Source organism: Biomphalaria glabrata, chromosome 4 (genome assembly GCF_947242115.1).
Source record: "Biomphalaria glabrata chromosome 4, xgBioGlab47.1, whole genome shotgun sequence".
NCBI classification, from domain to species: Eukaryota; Metazoa; Mollusca; class Gastropoda; family Planorbidae; genus Biomphalaria; species Biomphalaria glabrata.
In genome coordinates, this window is record NC_074714.1 from 20179 (window position 1) to 28805 (window position 8627).

Sequence of the window (8627 nt, forward strand, 5' to 3'; positions counted from 1 at the left end):
AAAAAAAAAAAAATGTCCTCTAATTCAAATCCTTACGTTAGATCTAATGGTTTAATTTAAAACTATTTATAATGAATGGCTACATATCAATTACAAGTAAAGATCTATTATTAATGCAATGGGCTTGAATGGGTAATTCATTATCCCGGGACTGACTTCACTGTAGACCAGTGGTTCCCAAACTTTTTAAAAAAAATAATTTTTTTATTTTTTTTTTGTAGTTTTATTTTTTTTTATTATTTTTTTTTTGTTTAAATTAAAAAAAAAATAATAATAAAAAAAAATAAAAAAAATAAATAATAAAATTTTTTTTTCTTTTTTTTGTGCTTGTAAAAAATGGGAGCGGGTAGGGTTTGAACCCTCGACCGTCGATAAATCCGAACGACAGTCCAGCGTGCTAACCACTTGACCAGGCAGCCATCCATGCGCGAGCAGTTTAAAGCTTAGAAAAAAATAAAAAATAAAAAATGTCCTCTAATTCAAATCCTTACGTTAGATCTAATGGTTTAATTTAAAACTATTTATAATGAATGGCTACATATCAATTACAAGTAAAGCTCTATTATTAATGCAATGGGCTTGAATGGGTAATTTATCATGAAGAATAATCTTTTGAAAAGAAAACCCTAAATTCTGTTTCATTTTGACCGGGGCTGCTCTGTCTAATTGTAAACCATGTGGCGGCCATGTTCATGATTTAATGTAACAATAAATTATCTTTTTCCTCTAAATCTAGATTATCAGTTCAAAATCTTCTACTCGACGTCTATATCTATAAATCCTTTATAACTAGTTCAGTCCTAGTCTAAAAACCAATGTTACGACTCAATTCAATAATTCATGTTGATGGGTCTAGAGTACTAGACTGAATCGATTTAAGATAATTTATCTTATCGTAATTACTAATTTTATTAGATTTATTTAAATAGAACTAATAATTTAAAATTTAGATAGATCTATCTAGACTAGTTACTAGATCTATAGAAATTCTCAATCAAGATTATCTAAATCTATATAGATCAAGAAGAAGAACAGTTTAAAGGTAAGAAAATAATCTAGATCTAGAAAAAATCAGGGTCAACAGACAGAGAAGTTTTGTAAGGCTATCCAAACACACCACCTATTCAACTTATTCGATTGTCAATATTAGATCTATTTAGAAATATTAGATCTAGACTAGATTACTATAGATTATAATTATATAAGTAGATCTAGCATCATCTAGATTAATCTATCATCTATTTACTAGTCTAGATCTAGAAAAAAATCTAGATCTAGCTAGAATCTTTTAAATCTTTATCACTCAAGACTGAGTCTTTAAAGAAAGTTTATAAGACTAGATAGAGAGTCTAGAATACAATTCAATATTGATTGTAGATATAGTCAATATAGATTCTAGATATTTAGAATGTAGACTGTAAAGTTTCTTATTAATTTTAATACTAGAATTGTCATTAGAGTATTAGAGTTTGTTTAGTATAGTCTAGTCAGTCTAGAATAGAATGTCTAGATTACTCTAGTCCTAGTACCTAGTTATAGACTTGATCTATAGATTAAATCTAGATCTATATAGACTAGATCAAGAAGTAGAATAGTTTAAGAGGTAAGAAAATCTGCTAGATCTAGATAACTAGACCTATAATATAGTCTAGATCATTAATTAGAATATTACTAGATCTAGATCTATTAACTAGTCTAGAAAAGTCTAGATCTATTATCTAGTCTAGAATAGTCTAGATCTAACTAGAAGCTTAATCACTCAAGTCTCAGAGTCTTTAAAAACAGTTTATAAGACTAGACAGAGAGTCTAGAATACAATTCAATATTGATTGTAGTAATATCCAGATTTAGAGTGTAGACTAAACTCTAGATCAGTGATTCCCAAAGTGGTCTATATAGACCCCCAGGGGTCTACGAAGACTTCAAGAGGGTCTACGAAATTAAAAAAATAAATTGGGGGTCTATGAGAGGTCCACGGGGGTCTACGATAATAGATTTCATTTAAAGCAGATCATTTTAATTTTTACATTCATTTAATGTAATTATTTTATACAGTAATATATGATTTTTATCTTGGTAAATCATTTAAACATATATCCTGATAATCAAACCAAAGAATTGTCTCAATACTTATTTAAAAATTTTAATTTTGTCTACATGTAACAAATGTTTAACAAAAAGAAATGTACACTGTCCAGCGTTGATTATTTAAAACTGAGATTCATTCCTTCCTTGTCAAACAAGCGGTTGCCTAAGTGACTTTTTTAAAATAATGATACCAAACCAATGGCTAGAGGATCATCTGAGACAATGTCACCCTGACAAAATAGATAAAGATTTAAAAATTTTCTAGCACTCAAAGATAAAGTTAAGAATAGACCCACACAATCTCACTTCAACATCATATATATATAGAGAAGATGTTGGTTTGTGAGCGTCTTCCAATATCTCTTTACTTATAGCAAAATACGGAAACATAGGTAAAACATGAATTTTACCAGCCGTTGTAGTTGTGAAAACTGTTTTACACACACCTACATCTGATATTATTAAAAGAATTTCTTTAAGCAAAAATACAAATCAAGGGCACATCGGTGGCATGAGTTATCAAATTAAAAGCTTCTTATGTGATTCTTTGCAAAGGAAATATATACAGTTTGGGATCAGTTTGGAACCAGTGGCATCACAGGCTCTGATGGGGTGTAGCGATGTGTGCTGTAAACTAACCCAGACTTTTTAAAAAAAATGATACCAAACCAATAGCTAGAGGATCATCATCAGTCTGTTGAATTGGTGTTAATTACATTAAGGGACTTAATCACTCTTTTTTTATTTCCAGAAAATAATACCAGGGTTATGCTCCTTTCACCGTTGAGTTCCAGGATTAAGAATGAAAGACAGAGAGCAATGTGAAGACATCAAAGAATGTGCAGGTCTGCCATGAAATGGTTTATCCAGGGCTAAGTACAGAGAGGAATATAGAAGGGCTGTTGACTGATCTTGTGTGGTGCCCCCATGGCTCAACAGACTGATTGATAGGTAATGGTAAGAATTTAATGTATTTTGTAAAAAAAATTATGAAAATTGGTGTTAATTACATTAAGAGACTTAATCACATTTTAATTTCCAGAAAATAATACCAGGGTTATGTTCCTTTCACTGTTGAGTTCCAGGATGAAGAATGAAAGACAGAGAGCAATGTGAAGACATCAAAGAATGTGCAGGTCTGCCATGAAATGGTTTATCCAGGGCTAAGTACAGAGAGGAATATAGAAGGGCTGATGACAGATCTTGTGTGGTGCCCCCATGGGTCAACAGACTGATTGATAGGTAATGGTAAGAATTTAATGTATTTTGTAAAAAAATTATAAAAATTGGTGTTAATTACATGAAGGGATTTAATCACTCTTTTTTTATTTCCAGAAAATAATACCAGGGTTATGGTCCTTTCACCATTAAGTTCCAGGATGAAGAATGAAAGACAGAGAGCAATGTGAAGACATCAAAGAATGTGCAGGTCTGCCATGAAATGGTTTATCCAGGGCTAAGTACAGAGAGGAATATAGAAGGGCTGTTGACAGATCTTGTGTGGTGCCCCCATGGTTCAACAGACTGATTGATAGGTAATGGTAAGAATTTAATATATTTTGAAAAGAAAATTAAAAAAATTGGTGTTAATTACATTAAGGGACTTAATCACTCTTTTTTTATTTCCAGAAAATGATACCAGGGTCATGCTCCTTTCACCGTTGAGTTCCAGGATGAAGAATGAAAGACAGAGAGCAATGTGAAGACATCAAAGAATGTGCAGGTCTGCCATGAAATGGTTTATCCAGGGCTAAGTACAGAGAGGAATATAGAAGGGCTGATGACAGATCTTGTGTGGTGCCCCCATGATTAAACAGACTGATTGATAGGTAATGGTAAGAATTTAATGTATTTTGTAAAAAAATTATAAAAATTGGTTTTAATTATATTAAGAGACTTAATCACTTTTTTTATTTCCAGAAAATAATACCAGGGTTATGGTCCTTTCACTGTTGAGTTCCAGGATGAAGAATGAAAGACTGAGAGCAATGTGAAGACATCAAAGAATGTGCAGGTCTGCCATGAAATGGTTTATCCAGGGCTAAGTACAGAGAGGAATATAGAAGGGCTGATGACAGATCTTGTGTGGTGCCCCCATGAATAAACAGACTGATTGATAGGTAATGGTAAGAATTTAATGTATTTTGTAAAAAAAATTATAAAAATTGGTTTTAATTATATTAAGAGACTTAATCACTTTTTTTATTTCCAGAAAATAATACCAGGGTTATGGTCCTTTCACTGTTGAGTTCCAGGATGAAGAATGAAAGACTGAGAGCAATGTGAAGACATCAAAGAATGTGCAGGTCTGCCATGAAATGGTTTATCCAGGGCTAAGTACAGAGAGGAATATAGAAGGGCTGATGACAGATCTTGTGTGGTGCCCCCATGATTAAACAGACTGATTGATAGGTAATGGTAAGAATTTAATGTATTTTGTAAAAAAATTATAAAAATTGGTTTTAATTATATTAAGAGACTTAATCACTTTTTTTATTTCCAGAAAATAATACCAGGGTTATGGTCCTTTCACTGTTGAGTTCCAGGATGAAGAATGAAAGACTGAGAGCAATGTGAAGACATCAAAGAATGTGCAGGTCTGCCATGAAATGGTTTATCCAGGGCTAAGTACAGAGAGGAATATAGAAGGGCTGATGACAGATCTTGTGATGTGCCCCCATGGTTCAACAGACTGATTGATAGGTAATGGTAAGAATTTAATGTATTTTGATTCTTACTTGTCATTTTTGTGATTAATGCTCGGAATAGAATTTGTACATTTTAATTTTTTTTTATGTCGTTATTTAGAATTGGCATTCAAGTTTTTCGTAGTGGCTATTTGAATCGACATATGCTTTTTGTGATTGCTGTTTGGAATCAAACTTGTGCATTCATTTTATAATTATTTAGAATGGGCATTTTTTAATTTTTTTTTTGTAACTGATGTTAAACATCAGACTTGTGGTTTTTTTTTTTTTTTTTTTTTTTTTTTAGAATCAACCTGTTTTGTATAGTTGCTGTTTGAATAGAAATTCGCTTTTTTTGTGATGGCTGTTTGGAATTGAAATTGTGCTTTTTTGTAATGGCTGACTGGAATCGGACTTGTGTGATTATATTATCAATTTTCAGAATTGGACTTGTTCCTTTTTATGATCAGTAATAGAAATCCGACTTGCGCGTTTTTTTTTGGTGGTTATTAAAATTTTTGTGATGGTTGTTTTTAATCATACTTCTGCTTTTTTGTGTGGGCTGTTTGAAAAAGACTTGTGTTTTTCTGTGATGGATATTCACATTCCGAGTTGTGCATTTACTTTGTGTTTTTTTAGAATGGCATTTTTATTTGTTTATTTTATGTGACGGCTGTTAGAAGTCTGACTTTGCCTCCTTTTTATGATCGGTGTGGAGTTCGAAACTGGTGGGTTTTTTTTGTGATCAATGTTCGGCATAAGACTTGTTTTTTTTTTTTTTAATCAACTGCTTTTTTTAGTAGTGGCTGATTGAATTGACATTTGGGTCTTTATTGATGGCAGTTTGGACATGTGTTTTTTTAATTGATGTTCTTTATCAGATTTGTTTGTTTTTCTTTTATCAATGTTTTAAATTGGACTTGTGCGTTTTTGTGATCAATGTTCTGCATTAGACTTGTGTGCTTTTTTTTGTGATGGCTTTTTATGAGCTCTGTTTGAAATTAGACTTGTGTGTTTTTTGTGATCATTGTTCAGTATCGGATTTTTTTTTTTTAAAGAATCATGTGCTTTTTTTTAGTAGCGAAAGAATTGACATTTCCTTCTTTGGAGATGGCTGTTTAGAATCAAACATGTGTATATTACTTAAGCTCTTCATTGGATTTGTGTGTTTTTATGATCAATGTCTGATATTGTGTTTTTCATAGTGGTTGTTTAAATTAGTTGCTTTCTTTTTTTGATGGCTGTTTGGAATCAGACTTTTGCATTTTTTTGTTTGTTTGTTTGTTGTTATTTAGAATTGACTTGATTATTTTTTGGCAGTTAATATTTGGAATCTACTTGATAACTTTTCTTTATGACTGCTCGGAATCGACTTTTGTGTTATTTGTAGTGGCTGTCTGGAATTATGTTGTATTATTTTGTTATGGCCTTTCAGAATCAAACTTATATTTTATTTTTTTTGGTTATATAGATTTGATTTTTTTTTTTGCTTTAGCTATTATAATCCAAATTTGCTTTTTTTTGTGATGACTTTTCATATTGACACTGGTTGAATAAAAATTTAATTATTTTTTATTTCACATGATGCAAGTTTACCTTTTGTTTTGCAGTAATTAGATTCATTGTGAAGATGTGTGCACTGGGCTGGAACATTTCCAGAGAAAGCTGGACTAGCCATGCATCAGGTAATTATTTACTATTACTGAATGTTATTAAGGTATTGTCTTACACCTATCTTTTCCTCAACTGATCTTAGGTACCCATTAGAGTTGGGTTGACTTGGTATTATCATAAATATCCTGGAATTCAAAACCCCAGTTTTTATGTTGTAACCTTCAGCCACCAAATCATCTAGTTAGTAGGTGAAAGAAGTGTATACCAAAAAATGGATGCAAAAACTATTATCTAACATAGAGAACATAAATTTAGATCTCTACTCATCTATCATGATCTAGTCAATCTTGATTAGAGTTTATAATAATTTTAGATTCTAGATCTAAAGCTAAATAATATATTCTATTTCTATATTTTTCAATAGACTCTAGACTAGATTGTCACTAGATCTTGTTAGTCATCTAGACAATCTCATCTTATTTCTAAGTTTACTCAAGACTATGGTCTCTAGCAAAGATTAGAATTTTTTATAAATTCATGAATTAAAAGGGCGCCTCGGAGTAACCCACCCAACTTTAATGGGTACCTGACATTAGTTGGGGAAATGTATTTGCATACGGCCATTGTGCTGGCAGTGGTGGCCTTTGGTGATTGGATGCCATAGGCAAGGTGAATTTGGTGGCCCTTAATTAAAAAGAAATTGTGAAAAGTTAAAAATAAGGCTATTTCAATTGTTTGGTTGAAATAATCAATGCTGGCGAGTAACAAAATATTATAATGTCATTTAATTAAGCCCTTAGTTTTCAAATATTTTTTTTGTAGATCTTGATATATGTATTACATACATCTTAATTTATATATGTTATGGATTTAATTTATTTATAAAGCAGTTTAATAAATATTCTTTTCTATTTTTTTTCAGCATACTAGCCAAGATTGATACCTCTCCACAAATCAACAAAGACATCAATGAAGCTTTGTTAAAGCTAGTGACAATTTACATGTTTTCTTATGTGGCTTAATTATAATAATGTCAAGAAAGCTAATTAAATAAGAACTATACATTTTATTGTCAGGCTTATGTTAGTCTTAACTATTTCTGTAATTTCTTATTCTTCATTATGGGGGGCATTATGAATCTTAGATAGTTTTCAATGGACCTCATTCACCAATTGTAAACAAACAACATTTAGCTACGTGGTGCTTTATCTCTTCTATATAATTTACGATCTCATGTTTAATTCATGATGGTTGTCACGAGACAATTTTTTTCATTGTTTTATCAACAAGATCACGTGACTAAATGTTGGTGAATGAGGTCCATTCTAAGATAAGTTAATTTTTATTGATCCAATCAAAGGGATATTCAGTTTGACTACAATTTTGCTTATAAAAAGCTCAATCGTATAGTTTTGTATTAAATAATAGTTTAATTGCGTTTTAGGTACTAATAGTTAGTATGCTATGTAATATTTAAATGCAGTTTTTTATTATTAAAAATCATTGTTATGTAAATAATTAATTCTGTAATATTAGACATAATTGTAGGTCTTTCTGTGTAGCAACTATACTGCACACTTTTTTTTCATTCCTACGAGTAGATAATATAATTTATTCAATGATAATAAAGAGCTTTGAAATAAATGTCTTTATAATTCTGTACTTATTTCATAATAAAGTAATTTTTACTATCCAAGAAGAAATGCATTTAGAATTTCTATGTGAGAATGATATTTAAATATGTACAGTAGCATGACAAAAGAGCTTTTACATTATATTCTAAAAAGATGTATTACTCTTGCTTATAGCTATAACAATATTTGTCTTGATCTTTTGCAAAAATCAATTTTAAGATAAAACTTGAAATTCTGAAAATCACTATAACCCAAAATATTGTATTATTCTGTTCATGCATCATGGTCCCTCTCTCGACCTTGCTGATGAGATCCAAAAGAACGCTTCGAGTTACATTTGGCACCAACTCAGTTGCAGAAGCTGCTGGAGTAAATTTCACGGTTTATACTCCCAACGCCTAAGGGGATTATTCCTTGAGGTTGTTACCGCAATGCAGCGTGGGTTTGAAATCACAGTACCCCTAGATGAATTGCCTAACTAGGCTGACGAGCTCCATCTACCCGAAGCTCCCGGTTTTGTGGCGCCAAGTATCCGCCTTCACCTGTTAGTAAGAGCAGTTTTGCCGGGCTTAGTATTTAAGCCACACGAGAAGGCCAGGTGCTG

General features: G+C 31.4%; 2 long non-coding RNA genes across 2 annotated transcripts; both read left to right on the forward strand.

Moving 5' to 3' along the window:
* Positions 1–580: 580 nt before the first annotated feature.
* On the forward strand, positions 581–3401 carry LOC129925899 (uncharacterized). The gene is made up of 3 exons (XR_008777674.1): positions 581–1042; positions 2840–3039; positions 3131–3401. It is a non-coding gene; the product is annotated as an uncharacterized LOC129925899 (long non-coding RNA).
* A 2484-nt stretch (positions 3402–5885) lies between these two features.
* On the forward strand, positions 5886–7456 carry LOC129926060 (uncharacterized). Its single transcript, XR_008777742.1, has 2 exons — positions 5886–6460; positions 7312–7456. It is a non-coding gene; the product is annotated as an uncharacterized LOC129926060 (long non-coding RNA).
* The last annotated feature ends 1171 nt before the right edge of the window (positions 7457–8627 follow it).